Below are 17,830 nucleotides of genomic sequence, written 5' to 3'. Positions count from 1 at the left end.
TACGGTAAATGCTACGCCACTGTACTGCCCCATCTAATCTCATTTGAGGTAGTGACCACTCTTTGTGTCAAAAACTCCTTCTTCTTACCTTAAACCTGTGCCTTCTTGTTTTTAATAGTTCAAAGTACATTTATTATTAAAATATGTATAAATTATACAACCTTGAGATTTGTCTCCTAAAAGGCAGCCACAAAACGAGAAACCCGAAAGAACCCTTTAAATATACCAATGCCCAATGTGGGGGGGGGGGGGGGGGAAGAGGGAGGGGGGAAGAGGAAGGGAGAGGGAGAGGGAGGGGGGGAGGAGAGGGAGAGAGAGAAAACAAAAAATGTAAAGAATAAAAGCAAGCAACAGCATTCAGAATGAAAGTGAGTCCTTAGACACGAAGCCCAGAGCAGACAGAGTAGGCCCCCAGCCTCAGCCTCAGTTCCTCATGGTGCTTGCAGACACAAAGCCTGGAGCAGACAGAGTAGGCCCCCAGCCTCAGCCTCAGTTCCTCATGGTGCTTGCAGACATAAAGCCTGGAGCAGACAGAGTAGGCCCCCAGCCTCAGCCTCAGTTCCTCATGGTGCATGCAGACACAAAGCCCAGAGCAGACAGAGTAGGCCCCCAGCCTCAGCCTCAGTTCCTCATGGTGCATGCAGACACAAAGCCCGGAGCAGACAGAGTAGGCCCCCAGCCTCAGCCTCAGTTCCTCATGGTGCTTGCAGACACAAAGCCTGGAGCAGACAGAGTAGGCCCCCAGCCTCAGCCTCAGTTCCTCATGGTGCTTGCAGACACAAAGCCCAGAGCAGACAGAGTAGGCCCCCAGCCTCAGCCTCAGTTCCTCATGGTGCTTGCAGACACAAAGCCCAGAGCAGACAGAGTAGGCCCCCAGCCTCAGCCTCAGTTCCTCATGGTGCTTGCAGACATAAAGCCTGGAGCAGACAGAGTAGGCCCCCAGCCTCAGCCTCAGTTCCTCATGGTGCATGCAGACACAAAGCCCAGAGCAGACAGAGTAGGCCCCCAGCCTCAGCCTCAGTTCCTCATGGTGCATGCAGACACAAAGCCCAGAGCAGACAGAGTAGGCCAGAGCTTCAGTACCCCAGACCTCGGAGTAAATGTCATGTGGCAGTGGGCGGAACCAGCCTGACCCTTGTCTCTGGTCCTGACTCTTTGCCTTTTCAGTTCAGCCAGACCAGTGTTTAGATCATCCAAACACTAGGTTGTCCCTCGCTCTAAGACCTGGGTCCTGTCGCATCGAAAAGCTCTGGGCCTCCCCGCCACCATGTTTTGGCCTGTACCCGACCTTTCCAGGTTGGCCTAGTGCTTAGAATCGATCAGATGTTGGTCTTGGTTTAGGTGGACGGGCTCCGAAACTCCTGACTTTTCTCCGCTTTCCACGCCCCGATTCTATCTCGACCTCTCTCCGACCACTTCTCCTCGAAAGTGCCTCGATCTCGCTCTGACTTTGTGCACCTCGACCCTCGAGTCACCTCTTCACAGCTTATGGTGATCATTTACCACAATTTGCCTTAGCAGAAACAGTGTTATTAATAAAGTATCGAATTATATTTCTTGCTTTATGACCTGCCAGTAAACCATCTTTCCCTCTGCTATCAGATTTCTGACTGGTCCAAGAACCCCGGAACACCACCTCAGTATTTCACTTTCACACTATCTATCGTTTGTAGTCGCTGCGACAAAGCATGGAGTTTCGCCACGTAGGTCGGTGGCGATAAACCTGTTTCCGATTTCATGCAAGGAGTGCAAAGAGCAACAGTGTGAGTGACGGAAGGGAACGGGGGATTCTTCATCAGCACGTTCGAGGCAATTACCATGTTGACGGCTGCTGTCGTGCTGTGTTTCTCACAGCTTTGGACCAGAGCTGGGGTGGGTGACGTCCTTAAGCAACACGAAGAAGGTGTTGACAGTCGAGAGAACGCAGATGCAGAGGACTCAGGGTACAATCTGTTCCTGCTCCAGGTGCAAGACGCTTTTCCTTTTCGTTAACTTCAACAGCGAGTCTGTCTCACATTAGCCTACACTCAGGTTACCTCCCGGATTTCTGTGTCATGTGGATGACTTTAATTCTGATCCCCATTCCCGTTTTGACATATTGGTCCATGTCCTCCTCTTGTGCCAAGATGAGGCCACCCTTAGGGTAGAGGACTAACACCTTATATTCCTTCTGGGTAACCTCCAACCTGCTGGCATGAATATCAATTTCTCCTTCCAGTAAAACAATTTCCCTCCCCCTTCCCTCCTCTACTACTCCCCACTCTGGCCTCTACCTCTTCTCCTCATTACCTCCCTCTGATGCCCCCCTTCCCTATCTCCCATGGTCCACTCACCTATCAGATTCCTTCTTCTTCAGCCCTTTACCTCTTCCACCTATCACCTCCTTGCTTCTTACTTCATCACCCCCCCCCCCCACAACTGGTTTCACCTATCACTTTCTAACTTGTCCTCCTTCCCTTCCCCCACCCTTTTTTTTATTCTGGCACATTCCCCCTTCCTTTCCAGTCCTGATGAAGGGTCTCGGCCCGAAATGTTGACTGTTTATTAATTTCCATTAATGCTGCCTAAGCTGCTGAGCTCCTCCAGCATTTTGTGAGTTAGTCTTGTCTCTGGGGTAGCAACCTGACTCGGTCTGAAGGCTGTGGTTTTGAGTTTCATTCCAGAGAACATTATAATATTTTCAGCCACAGAGTGTGGTTGTTGTTAATGAGACAAGTGTTGATGCACCTTCACTTATCCCCGGCGTGCTGGGGCCTTTTCAGAAGGCAACTAGAAATCAAATATATTGTTATGTGGTGTTACCTATTGACTAGACTGAGTATGGAAGGCAGCTTACAGACAGCGACGGGAATTGAGCCCTGATCATTGATTGCTCTGCCGTGCTGCCCCGATTATTTTATTGCTTTATCGAGACACGGTGCAGAACAGGCCCTTCTGGCTCTTCGAGCTGCGCTGCCCAGCAAGCCCCCGATTTAGCCTTAGCCTCATCTCAGGGCAATGTACAATGACCGATTACCCTACTGGTCTGTTCGTCGTCTTTGGACTGTGGGAGGAAACCGGAGCACCCGGAGGAAACCCATGTGGTCACGGGGAGAACGTGCAAACTCCTCACAGGCAGTGGTGGGATTAAACTCGGGTCACTGGTACTGTAAAGCATTGTGCTAACCGCTACGCTACTGTGCCACACCCTAAAACTTAATATGACCAATTAACTTACCGGGTATGTTTGGACTGTGGGAGAAAACCCGTGCATTTCACTGGGAGGACATCTAGATAGTCCTTACGGAGGATGCCAGGATTGAACTCTGAACTCTGTTGCCCCGAGCTGTAATTGTGTTGAGCTTCTGGTCTATTTCCTGGCCTATTTAATGGGTGGGACAGGCTCAGGGGGCTGAGCGGCCTCTTTAAAGGGTGAGGCATTGCAAATATTAAGCCAGTGTAATGGACCGACTGGGAGATCGCTCTTCCTGCCCCTGCACAATCCCCCGGCTCTTGTGGGAAGGACAGGGTGATTGATACAGCTGTCAACGCGGGAGCGCAGCAACGCTCCTCTCTCCACGGTACTTGTTGACGGGCTGAGAGCTTTCCACTCCTACTTACCACTCCTGATGAGAAAGAGAGAAAGAAATAATCCAGGAACGTTTGAACCTATCATAGCAGGTTTCCCATTACAACAATACTGCTGTAATTAGAGTTGTCAGAGGAGCTGGGTGAAAAGTCCTCTCCACCGCTATTGCTTTTAGATCAGCTTGTTTTGCAGCAATTTACAGGTCTCTCCTCCGAGACGCAGAAGCCCTTCTAGTCTAGATGACTACTCCTACACCTAATTGGAAATCGAAAAGTACGGATGTTGGAAATCTAACATACAAAGGAGAAAATGCCAAGTGTTTTTGGAAGATGTGGATTTGGGACAGATTTAGTGAAAATCCCTTGATTTGAACAATACTTGGCAGAGAGTCTACAGACACACAGGGCGACACAGTAGTGTAGCGGTTAGCATAATGCTATTGCAGTACCAGCAACCTGGGTTCAATTCCCATCACTACCTGTAAAGAGTTTGCACTTTCTCTGCGTGGCCATGAGGGTTTCCTCTGGGTGTTCCAGTTTCCTCCCAAAGTCCAAAGATGCACCAGCTGACAGGTTAGAATAAAATGGAAGTTCATTGTCATGAAGACAACGAGATCATAGTGCTACTCCAGTCTGTGTAAAGCAAATATTCACAATGCATGCAGTACTATTTAATAAATAAAAACACTCAAGGGCCATTGACAAGCTGGGGTGTCGCATTATTCAGCTGCACAACAGTCCCCGGGAAGAAGCTGTCTTACTGTCTTGGTTGAGATGTTTCTGTATCTCCTACCAGATGGCACTGTCTGGGATGGGATGGGATGAGTCTTTAATGATGTTATCACTGTGCTGTAGGTAATGAGAGTTGTAGACGGTCTCCGGGTCCGGTAGTTGTGTCCCAATGATGTGCTGAGCTGTCCTAATCACCCGTTGGAGTGCTTTGTGATCTGTCTTACTGCGGCTAGAGTCCCACGCTGTCATTCCGTATGTCAGGATGCTCTCTATTGCACATCGATACAAGTTAGCCAGCAAGTTTTGGGGCAGATTACCTCATGTTAAACACCTCAGGTAGTATAGTTGCTGTTGTGCCTTCCTACCGCTGATGGAGCAAGAGAGCTCCTCAGTAATGTTCATCCCCAAAGACATGAAACTGGAAACCCTTTCCACTGCCACATTTATGGATAGTGGGGCTTGTTTGGGATATCTTGCCTTCCAAGATATAGATATCTAGATAGATAGACAGACAAACAGACAAACAGACAGACAGATAGATGGACAGACAGACAAACAGATAAACAGACAGACAGATAAACAGCTAGACAGATAGATAGATAGATGATAATAAATAGCCCAAACCCATCCAACCATCAAAACTATCAAATAACTTTGAATGAATTTAAACTTCATTGATATTCATCTAGGAAAAACTATTAAGCTCTACAAATCTTAAAATCAATCTGTTAAAAAGAATTAAAAGTAAATAAAACAGTTAAAATACTAGAAAACAAATACGTTTAAAATATGAATTAAAATAACAGAGAACCTAAATCAATTTCAGCATTGAATCACAAACACGAGAAAATCTGCAGGCACTGGGAATCCAAGTAACACACACACACACACACACACACACACACACACACACACACACACACACACACACACACACACACACACACTCACACACACACTCTCACACACACTCTCACACACACACACTCACACACACACTCACCCACACACACAGACACACACACTCACACTCTCACTCACACACACACACACACACACACACACACTCACACTCACACACACACTCACACACACACTCACACTCACACTCACACTCACACTCACACACACACTCACACACACACTCACACTCACACACACACACACACAATTCTGGAGGAACTCAGCAGGTCAGGCAGCATCTATGGAAAAAAGTCAACAGTTGATATTTTAAGCCGAGGCCCTTCATCAAGACTCATGATGAGGTGAGGCTGGTTCGGAGCATAAACCATGCTGGGGCATTGTGAGGCACAACGTGTTCGAGCTGCAGACGGAGACGGGGTTTGTATCGCTGTCGGGAGTGAAGTGAGCAATTTGGAGAGGAGTCGATGAGGAAGAGTTTTGATGTCCGTCCAACTAACCCGGGTGCGAGGTTGGATTGTTCTGACCGCCGAGCCGATTTGGTGAGAGTGAGGATGGTCTCGGGTGGGGTGACCCAGGTGTATCAGAGAGCATGGATCTGGGTCCCAGAATGTGACACTACTCGGTTCTTGGACAATTTAAAGGCCGGCTGGGTTAGACTGGAGCCTGAGAGTCGCGATCGGAGGCGAGGGTTGGGCTGATTCCATTCGCTCTCCTGCGAATGTTCACTCCTTTCTCTATGGTGCTGAGGCTGGGAACTGATCTGGCAGCCGTGCGTTTCTGCCCCTCTAGTGTGAAAACTGGGGACCGAGGCTTGGCTTGGGCCTGCTCCGGCTGCTCCAGGAGCAGATTGGGTCTCAGTCTGGCTCGTGTTGCTATTGGCTTGCTTCTGTTGTTTGTATGATGTGTGTTTTTTTCCCTTTCTCTCTGGGTTTTGGACTTTTTCTAAGTTGGTTTATTCAAGTTTCTTACTTTGTGAGCAGACAAGTTTCAATTTATACATTCTTTGATAATAAATGTGCTTTGAATCTTTGAATCTAACTTTGTGTTTACTTTATGTCAGGTGTGCGCATATCACGTGGTAGTGTTGTGACGTATGTAATTCACATGTTTTTGCATATGACCTATAAGGAGTTTAAACGAACAAAAATGTTTAATCAACCAATATCTAGACAAGATTACACAAATATTACCGAAACATTAAACACACAAAAGAAATGACTTAAACTGTCCCTCTCTCCCTCAGTCACTGGAGTTACCAGACATGTGCCTGGGTCAACCCGGCAACGATCTCCCCACTTGGTTCCGGGGATAATGCTCGAGGGCCTCTGCACCTTCTCTGCATTCCTGTGGTCCAAAGGACCGCAAGAACTTCTCAGAAAGGTTGTATCTCCTACCTTCGTGCCATGGCTGTTGCAGTCAATCAGGGAATAAGGGGTTTTGGCTTGGATTTGAAGGAACCTTGATTAGTTGCCGCAATGCACCTTGTAGTCAAGTCGAGTCGGGTTTATTGTCATCTGAACAACTCCATGTATGCACAGGTGCACTGGAAAATTTGCAGCAGCTTCGCAGGCACATGGCAACACCTGAACAGTATTCGCAAGAAAAACATACAATAGATCTGGTATAACCGACATACTCCTTTTACAAGAAAGAATACAATCAGAAGAATAAAGTCCATTTTGGTGCAAAGTGGCCAGCCTGGTCATAGTGTTGCTAAACGGAAGTGATTAGGGTTTCTCTGCTTGGTTTAAGAACCAGATGGTTCAATGGAATGGTTGTTGACCCAGCCAGCCCCATCATGGGCACTAGCCTCCCCAACATTGAACACGTCTTCAAAAGATGATGCCTCAAGAAAGCAGTATCCATCATTAAGGACACCCATCAACCAGGATTTGCTCTCTTCTCATTGCTATCATCAGAGAGGAAGTACAGGAGCCTGAAGACACACTCTCAACATTTTAGTAACAGCTTCTTCCCCTCTGCCATCAGATTTCTGAACGGTCCAGGAAGCCTTGATCACTACTTTGCTCTTTTTTTGGCACAATTTAGTATTTTTAACGAATTCTTATTGTAATTTATAGTAGTTTTCATGTACAGCACTGTGCTGCCACTGCTGACAACAAAGTTCACAACGTATGCCAGTGACAATAAATCTGATCTGATCCCTGTACCGGGTCTGGGCTGAAGCCAAGGTGCTGGAGCTGGAGGGGATGTCAATTGGGTTTCGGGTGAGTTGCTTGAGAGCTGAATGTGACATATGCTCCTTCTTATTGGCTGTAGTTCAGGAACACAGTCCTGTCAAGAAACCTCCCATCTCCAAGTGCCCCCGCCCTGCTGAACATCCACCCCCAATATTATTAGAACAAGAGAAATAAACGGTGGAAAAATTGTTTAAACAAACACACTGCGGGAGGAAACCGGAGCACCTGGAAGAAACCCACGTGGTCACGGAGAGAACATACAAACTCCTTACAGACACTATTGGGAATTGACCCCGGGTTACTGGCACTGTAATAGCGATAAACTAACCACTACAAAACCGTGCTGCCCCGTGCACAATGTCTGGGGCAATTAATCTTTAATTCCTGTAGACTCCAGAACAGTTCTCTCTCTCCAGCTGATGTAATGCTTCTCCGAGCAAAGGAAGAGCCTGAGTTCAAATGACCCTTTGGTGCAGCAGAAGCTGATTGTTCCGCCACTAATTAGCTTAATTTCTTCAGCACAAAAAATAAAATTGCTCAACTGGGTTGTTGGTGCCAGGGTCCATGGTGATGAGGGGGCGAGACTGTGGTCGGGGGTGTGGGGTGGGTATCGCTTAGTGAGCTCGATGGGAGGGGAGCTGCACTTTCTTGCATTTGGACCCATTCATTGTGTCTGCATTGATTACTGCCAAGAGAGACTATACCAAAACTTTGGAGATCATCCAATCTATTCTGTCAAACACTAGACTTAATTGTTTGCTCGAATGCTTTCTTTTCTGAACTGTTAACCCAAAAACATGAAAGCAGTCTTATAAGTTTCAAATTATTCATCCTTTGTTTCTTAATTATATTCGTCCTGGTAAGGAAATCGTTTCATTGCAACATTTGATCTCCCTGTTGCAAGGGAACGTGAACCTCCAAAGCAGAAAGAAGTAAACTGGCTGATTTATAGGAGCCGTTTAGTTCAGGATTAAAAAATTAGGAGCAGGACAAAGCCTTTGTTCCCTCAGTCCTGCTGCCTTCAAAGGGTTCTTTGCTGTTTGCTTGATTTTTTTTTGTTTTTCTTTTCTCCAGGGCCCGCTGAGTTTCCCAAGCTAAAACATATGCTGCAACAAAGCTCTTTTAGTATCATCTCAGGCCCATCTTTTGAAGATTCTGTGGGTCAATGCAATAAAAGACATTTCCAGTCACACAATGAGCCAAACGCAGTTCCAAACACCGAGCAACGCACAGAAAAATGCTGGAGGAGCTCAGCAGGTCAGGTAAACGTCTCGGGAAAGGAACTGGGTTGTTCTGGATTTCCAGCATCTGCAGAATCTCTTGTGCTTGTGATATTCAATATTTTCCTGAAATTAAATTCCTTGAGCTTCCTCCACCAACCCCAACTGTTGTAAATTGATACTTGTCTCATACAAGACCCCGGTCGGTGGACATTAATAATACAAAATAATGTAAGTCCGGTACATTGGCGAGACTGGCAGCGGTGCAGCTGGGTAGCCTCGTGTTATTGCATGGACCACAGTGTCATCCGTTACAGTCACCCGGGGGAGGAGGTGCCGGAAGTGGTGCGAGAGAATACGCAGGAATCTGTGTGAGGCTAACACCCTGCAGGCCAGCTCTTCCGTCAATACTGCTCTCCAGTGTTCGCTTCCTGGGAAACAAACCTTCACCTGTAACTCACCCACAGCGAGATGAGGAACTGCTGCGTGCTTGTTCTTGTAGAAACATGGCTCCGGGGCAACATCCCATCCACCATCAATCTTCAAGCCACGCCACTCAGGGACTAACACTATTTTAATACTATTGTATTGTGCTTTATATATGCTGTGTGTGACTATATATGTATAAGATGATGAGAGGCATTGATCGTGTGGATAGTCAGAGGCTTTTTCCCAGGGCTGAAATGGCTGCCACAAGAGGGCACAGGTTTAAGGTTCTGGGGGGTAGGTACAGAGGAGATGTCAGGGGTAAATTTTTTACGCAGAGAGTGGTGAGTGCATGGAATGGGCTGCCAGTGACGGTGGTAGAGATGGATACGATAGGGTCTTTTAAGAGACTTTTGGATAGGTACGTGGAGATTAGAAAAATAGAGGGCTATGGGGAAGTCTAGTAATTTCTAAGGTAGGGACATGTTCGGCACAACTTTATGGACCGTAGGGCCCATATTGTGCTGTAGGTTTTCGATGTTTCTATATATACTGTGCTTTGTGCTTTGAATATGGTGTTTTGTTTAGCTGCACATGTGTATGGTTGAATGACAATAAACTTGAACTTGAACTTGAATTTAAATGCTGGAGTTTTTATACTTAACAGCGATGTGTTTATTGTAGCATCTTGCTCTGCAATTGAATGATACTTCATACATTTAAAGAAAAGAGGCAACCAATTTAATTACAAACACTAAAAATCTGCAGGCGCTGGAAATCCAAAGCAAAGCACACAAAATGCTGGAGGAACTCAGCATGTCAGGCAGCTTCTATGGAAGTCAATAAGCAGTCAACGTTTCAGGCCGAGACCCTTCATCGGGACGGGAAAGGAAGAAGTGTCAGAGTAAGAAGGTGGGGGAGGGGAGGAAGAAGTACAAGGTGGTAGTTGAAATGGGGAGAGGGGGTGGGGTGAAGTAAAGAGCTGAATCAGCTTTAATTAATTAATTAATTTAGGAATACAGAGCAGAGCTGGCCCTCCTTTCCCAATGAGCTGCAGTGCCCAGCAACCCACCTATTCAACCATAGCCCAATCACTGGACAATTTATAATGACCAATTAACCTCCTAACTTTGGACTGTAGGAGAAAACCAGAGCAACCCAGAGGAAACCCACGAGATCACGGGAAGAAAGCGCAAACTCCTTACAGAATTGAAATCTGAACTCAGACACTCTGAGATGTAATAATATCACACTAACCGCTCTGCCACAGAAGCGCCCCAACATAGATATCAGCACAGCCCAATTGAAACCAAAGCGCATGCATCTTTATTCAATCAAAATTGATTTTCAACTTGTTGTTGTAAGATAAACCAAGTTTCCATGCGACATTAAAAATCAATGTTTATTTTGATGTACACAGGAATATTGATATTATATGTTGAACACTCGGTGGCAATGCACAGTGAGATTATCTCTTCTATTATGTAAAGGTATAATAGATTATACTGAGGTGTTCACTTTATCAGCACGTGTTACATTTATTTGATTAATGAGATACATTGCGGGACAGTCTCTTTGTACCACGCCGCACATCAACCCCGCATTTAACCCTGGCCTAATCATGAGTTAATCTACAATGACCAATTAACCTATCAACCGGTACATCTTTGGACTGGGGCACCACGACAGGCAGTGGTTAGCGCGACACTATTACAGCTCGGGATGTCAGAGTTTGGAGTTCAATTCCGACGCCCTCTGTAAAGAGTCTTCATCCTCCCTGCAGAATGCACGGTTTTCTCCGGGTGTTCTGATTTCCTCCCACAGTTTAAAGGTGTACTGTTGGGTAGGTTAATATATATTGTAAATTGTCCTGTGATTAGGTTAGGGTTAACTTGGTGGCTGTTGGATGTTGGAAACCAGCTGATGAGTACAAAGTCACCTCACTTAAGCTTCGTTGTCCCAGACGAGTCTTAGAAGAGCTCCTTTACACCTTTAATGGTGGTGCTTATCATTACCATCCAGGACATGCTGTCTTGTCTTTATAACCAACAGGAGCCTAAAGACACACATTCAACATTTTGTATCACAGCCTGGTATGGAAATACTACCCAAAAATGGAGAAGTCTACAAACAGAAAGGGATACAGCTGGGTCCATCACGGGAAAAGCCCTTCCCACCACTGAGCACATCTACAAGATGCACGACCTCTAGAAAGCTGCGTCTGTCATCAAGGTCCCCACCATCTAGGCCATGCTCTTTTCTCACTGCCACCATCAGTAAGGAGCTACAGGAGCCTTAGCTCCCACACCACTGGGTTCAGGAACAGTTATTACCCCTCAACCATCCGGCTCCTGAACCAGAGTGGATAACTTCGCTCACTCAACACTGAACTGATTCCCCAACCTACAGACTCACCTTCAAGGTCTCTTTACAACTCATGTTCTCAATTCTATTAATTAATTAATTTGTTTGTTTATTTATTTAGTGTTTACACAGTTTAGCTTCTTTTGCACATCGATTGTGTCTACGTGCAGCTTTCATTGATTCTATTGTGTTTCTTTGTTCCACTGTAAATACCTGCAAGAAACTGAATCTCACAGTAGAATATGATGACTTATTCACACTTCGATAATAAACTTACTTTCAGCTTTGAATGTTTTAGGAACAGCTTCTTCCCCTATGCCAGTAGATTTCTGAACAGACAGTGAACCCATGAACACCACTTCAATATTTTTGCTCTTTTCTTGCACTACTTTTTTAATTTTTTAAATATTGTAATTTATATGTATTGCACTGTACTGCTGACACATCAGTGATAATAGACCTGATTCTGACTCTCATTCCAAAGTTGGTGCAACTTCCCAAGAGACAGCCACAGAGAATTCAAAGCCCCAGTTCACCAGCAGGAGTCCAATCACTGCCTGAGATCGATGATGTGGCTGATCCACCGCAAACGCAGGGAGCTCTAACTGTGACAGCTTGCAAGCCAAGTGCACGAAGACTCCTGCAACGCCTCGCTGGCACGCAAGCTCAAGTAGCCGTGACGCGAAGTGCGATATCTGCAGATCTTTGAGCAACGTATCCTTTGTGACGTGTTTCCAAAGTGTGGGGTTTAGCATCAGCCGAGAGGTAACAAGGCCACGATTAGAGGTGCTGTTGGATTTCTTCAAGGTTGTTCTCAGCTTTAGAGTCGAAACCTTTGAGCACCACACACAAAGTGCTGGAGGAACTCAGCAAGTCGGGCAGCTTCTGAGGAGAGGATTAAACAGTCGGCATTTCAGGCCGAGCTCCTTCGTCAGGACTGGAAGGGACGGGGGCAGAGCCAGAATAAGAAGGTGGTTGCAGAGGGGAAGGAGCACAGACTGGGAGGTGATAGGTGAAACCAGATGGGGGGGAGGGGAGATGAAGTAAGAAGCTAGAAGGTGATGCATGGAAGAGGTAAAGGGCTGTAGAAGGAATCAAATAGGAGAGGAGAGTGGACCATGGGAGAAAGGGAAGGAGGAGGGGCACCAGAGGGAGGTGGTTGGCAAGTGAGGAGAAGAGAATTGGAGAAAGGGGAGCCAGAATGGGGAATGGAAAAGGAGAAGAGGGGGAAGGAGGGGAATATTAATCAATATTTTTTAAAAAATCAATGGTTTAGGTACAGGATTCTCACTGACGTCAGCCTTCTAGAACAAACACACTGCCAATAATAAACACAGGAGATTCTGCAGATGCTGGAAATCTGGAGCAACACACACACACAAAATGCTGGAGGAACTCAGCAAGTCCGGCAGCATCAATGGAAAGGAACAAGCATTCAACATTTTGGGCGCAGGTGAAGGGTGTCGGCCCAAAACTTCGGCTGCTTATTTTCCTCCATAGGTGCTACCTGATCCTGCTGACGTCCTCCAGCATTTTGTGTTTGCTGTTCAAGATTTCCAGCATCTGCAGGATTTCCTGCATCAATAATCATCCTTTGAACTGTTATGAGTGATGAATAGACCTGATGGACAATGGGGTGCAGAGTTAACCATTCCCAACCACCCCCCCCCCCCGAGAACTACGAACTATTGCTGTTGTTATGCTACTATTGAGAGAGAGATAAAGCCCAGGCAAGAACATTTGCTACAGATAAGAGGGGGAGAGAGACTGTTGATGTACTGTATTATGACTCTTCCTGGATTGTTTACTTTCTACTACAAGGACTGTACTTTGCTCGTTAACATTCCTCAGGAGATAGCAGGAGTGGCCTGATTTGATGGACACAGTCATTCAGAGTTGATGGATAGCTGAGACCCCGTGAGTGGGGATAAAAGACAGGTCTGGAGAGACACCCTTTAGACACACCAGTGGACACTGACTGAGTATTGGGAACCCACAGAAAGGTGGGGGCTTCGGAGACCGAACCAGGAGATCGGTCAATAAAGCTCACAGTGTTACAGCAGGGCCGGTGGGGACTTGTGTGTGTCCACTCATGCCAGAGTGATGAGTCCACCACAGAACAACGGCCTAGTTGAAGGACAGAGGGGTCACTAGCTGAATGACCACCATAACAACGGTGCAACGGAATCAAAAGGCAACAGGAAGGTTTGCTGACTGCAGCTGCTTAATCTCTCGCTCTCTCTCTCTCTCTCTCTCCGACGATTACAACCCAACAACCATAATTACCTCAGCACACATGAACTGAACTGAACTTTATACTTTTCTATGACAATTCTTTTACCCCTAGACATCGATAGAGCTTGTTTATTATTGATTATTATTATTCCTGCACTTTTAGGTTTATTACTGCTAACTTGTTTTATATGTATATTTGCATTTTTGATATTGTATTGTGTAGTTTACTAATAAACACCTTTAGTTTGGTACCACCAGACTCCAACGGATTCTTCTTTCTCTGCTGGTCAGACACTCAGTTACGGGGTACATAACAGAACTTATTCTGCTTCTGATTGCAGCCTCATCTTTGTGTTGGTGTTTAAGCTTTTCCTGCCTCCCTTCTCTCCTCTCACACTTAGCCACGACCCACACCGAGGTAATGCTCCAGAAGAGAAGGGTGAATGAAATCCCGTGGGCTTTGACTGAACACAGAAAGGTAGGAGACCTCTAGCCATTCATGTTCATGCACTTGTGGTCACCACGGACCAGTGAAAGATCCCATTTCAGGGCTGAATGTCTCTGACTGGACACGTGGTGAGATAGGCACAAGGACCAAACAATCTCTTCCAATTCCCATCCTCTTTGATCTGGGGATGTTTTGTGCCCTGGAACTACACTCCGTGGCCACCCTACTAGTCTTTGTTTATGTATAGTTGTTAATAAATTCCGTTGTGTACTTCTTTACGCCTGCAAGGAAATGAAACTCATTTCTGTTGAGCCGTGTTGCTTTGCAGAACATTGTGGGCATGCTGCGATGGCTCTGGAGTTTGTGGTAACACTTGTGGGCTGCTCCCAGCACACCATTGGCTGTATGTTTTGATGCACGTGTGATAAATAAATCTGTATCTGAATCTCGTGATAGTGCACGGTGACACACTCCATACCTCCTGCGCCTAATAAAGTGGCACTGGGTGCATGTTCATGGTTAATTGCTGCTGTAGCCCATCCACTTCACAGTTCAATGTGTTGTGCATTGAGAGATACTTTTCTGCACGTCACTGTTGTAACGTGGTTATTTGAGTTACTGTTGCCTTCCTGTCAGCTTGGCCATCCTGCTCTGACCTCACCCGCAGAACTGCTGCTCATTGGATGTTTTATTTTAGTTTTTCACACCATTCTCTGTAAACTCTAGAGACTGTTGTGCATGAAGATCTGCAGTTTCTGAGATACTCAAGCCACCCCTTCTGGCACCATCAATCATTCCGTGGTCAAAGTCACTTCGATCACATTTCTTCCCCATTCTGATGTTTGGTCTGAACAACAACTGAACCTCTTGACCATGTCTGCATGCTTTTACGCATTGAGATGCTGCCACGTGATTGGCTGATTAGATATTCGCATTAACGAGCAGGTGAACAGGTGCATCTAAATCAAGTGGCCACTGAGGGTAAGTTTCTCAGTTTAAGGATTGGAAGTCACCCGAGTGATTTCACTTGCTACCACATTTTTTTAAATCTGATCTTCAATCAGAATCAGAATCAGAATCAGAATCAGGTTTATTATCACCGGCATGTGATGTGAAATTTGTTAACTTAGGAGCAGCAGTTCAATGCAATACATGATCTAGCAGAGAGAGAAAAAAATAATAAATAAAATAAAACATAATAATAAATAAACAAGTAAATCACTTACGTATATTGAATAGATTTAAAAGAATGTGCAAAAACAGAAATAGTGTATGTTAAAAAAAGTGAGGTAGTGTCCAAAGCTTCAATGTCCATTTAGGAATCCGATGGCAGAGGGGAAGGAGCTGTTCCTGAATCGCTGAGTGTGTGCCTTCAGGCTTCTGTACCTCCTACCTGATAGTAACAGTGAGAAAAGGGCATGCCCTGGGTGCTGGAGGTCTTTAATAATGGACGCTGCCTTTCTGAGACACTGCTCCTTGAAGATGTCCTGGGCACTTTGTAGGCTAGTACCCAAGATGGATCTGACTAGATTTACAAACCTCTTCAACTTCTTTTGGTCCTGTGCAGTAGCCCCTCCATACTAGACAGTGATGCAGCCTGTCAGAATGCTCTCCACGGTACAGCTACAGAAATTTTTCAGTGTATTTGTTGACATGCCAAATCTCTTCAAACTCCTAATAAAAGTATAGGTGCTGTCTTGCCTTCTTTATAACTACATCGATATGTTGGAACCAGGTTAGATCCTCAGAGATCTTGACACCCAGGAACTTGAAACTGCTCACTCTCTCCACTTCTGATCCCTCTGTGAGGATTGGTGTGTGTTCCTTCATCTTACCCTTCCTGAAGTCCACAATCAGCTCTTTCGTCTTACTGATGTTCAGTGCCAGGTTGTTGCTGCGGCAACAATCTCTAACTTTATTTCTATTTCATTCTTTAAAGCTGTTGAATGTTGCTGTTTATTGTTGCAAATGGCACCCTAGCAAGCACACTACAGCAAATTCCTAATACACGTAAATGTATACGATGAATAAAGTTGCCCTTGATCCTTAAAGATCCTTAAAGATCGATAGCACCCAAATATACAGTAAATATACAAATATATCCTGTTAATTTTTTTTTCTCCAGTTGATTTTTAATCCATGCTCAATCCTGCCTCTTTACAAGTTGTATTTGTTCCTCCAAAGGCTCCCAAGTGATTGACAAATGCACCCTAATTATTAGTAATCACCAGTAGGGAATGCGTTCAGGACAGTTGCCTTGGGGATTTGAGTTTAAAATGAACGACTCTTCAGGGACTGGACGATATATTGGGGTGGGTAAAGGGATTCTGATCAAGCCCTGCCTGTGGACTGGGGCAGCGCATTGTTAGACAGAGACGGTATTAAGCCCGGCAGTCAGAGACTTGTTGATTCCAGCAAGGTCTGGAGTACAGAACATGCCAGAGTTTACAGTCTGTCACAGAGACACACAGCATAGAAGCAGGCCCTTTGGCCCAATGGTCTATGCAACCAAGTTTCCCGTCGAAGCCCGTAGTTGGCCCAATTCCCCCCTAAACCTTTCTCATCCATGTACCAAAAGGACCTTTTAAATGTTGTTAATGTACAGAACTGTGCAGAAGCCTTAGCACCTATATAGAACTAGGGTGCCTAAGACTTGTTCACAGTACTGTATTTGTCAACATGGAGCGGAGATCGAGTTTATAGATCTGGCGGGTTGTTGGGAATGGTGATGGTGGAGCGCCACAGGAGGGGGTGGGGGACTCGTAGTAGAGCAGGAGTATCAGAACAAGGGGGTGGCGTGGGTGCAGACACACCCAGCCCTGAGACTCCACACAAGGTCATTTGATTCTGAACAATTGGTTTATTGATTAGTACAGAATGTCTTCCTGGTGCTTCCTGCTCCCTCCCCCCTCCCTTCACCTTTTCCAGACCATAAGACATAGGAGCAGAATTAGTCCATTCGGCCCATCAGGACTCCTCCGTTTCTTCATGCTGATCCATTTCCCACTCAACCCCATTCTCTTGCCTACTTCCTGTAACCCTTCAAGTCCTGACTAATCAAGAACCTATCAACCTCACGCTTTAAATGCATCCAGTGACCTGACCTTCATAACCGCCTGTGGCAACAATTCCACAGATTCACCATCCTCTAGCTAAACAAATCCCTCCTCATTCCTGTTCTAAATGGTCCTCCCTCTATTCTGAGGACGTGCTCTCTGGTCCTAGACTCCCCATAGGACACATCCTTTCCACATCCGCTCAATCTAGGCCTTTCAACATGTGAAAGGTTTCAATGAGATTCCCCCCCCCCCTTCTAAATTCCAGTAAGCAGGGGCCCAGGCCCTTCAGTCACTGCTCTTATGATAACCCTTTCTATCTTGAAATCATTCTCTTACACCTCCTCTGAACCATCTCTAATGTCCACGCATCCTTTCTTAAAACTGCTCACGATACTATTATTTCTCTCTGCCCCCTTCCCATTCTCAGTCCACAACAGAGACATATATATATATATACACACGTGCCTAAAGCAATTACATAGTTCTGTACCTGCCTCAACCACTTCCTCATTTGGTATACAAACCACTGACTGGGTGAAAAGGTGCATCACAAGTTCATATTAAATCTCTCCTCACTCATCTTAAATATACGCTTCTTGATGTTCTAACCTCAGAATAAAGATGGTGAGCACTCTCCCTCTCTCTGCCCCTCAT

This window comes from Hemitrygon akajei, chromosome 30 (genome assembly GCF_048418815.1).
Source record: "Hemitrygon akajei chromosome 30, sHemAka1.3, whole genome shotgun sequence".
Classification (NCBI taxonomy): domain Eukaryota; kingdom Metazoa; phylum Chordata; class Chondrichthyes; order Myliobatiformes; family Dasyatidae; genus Hemitrygon; species Hemitrygon akajei.
The sequence above is the reverse complement of the archived record's forward strand: the minus strand, read 5'-3'. Positions refer to the sequence as shown.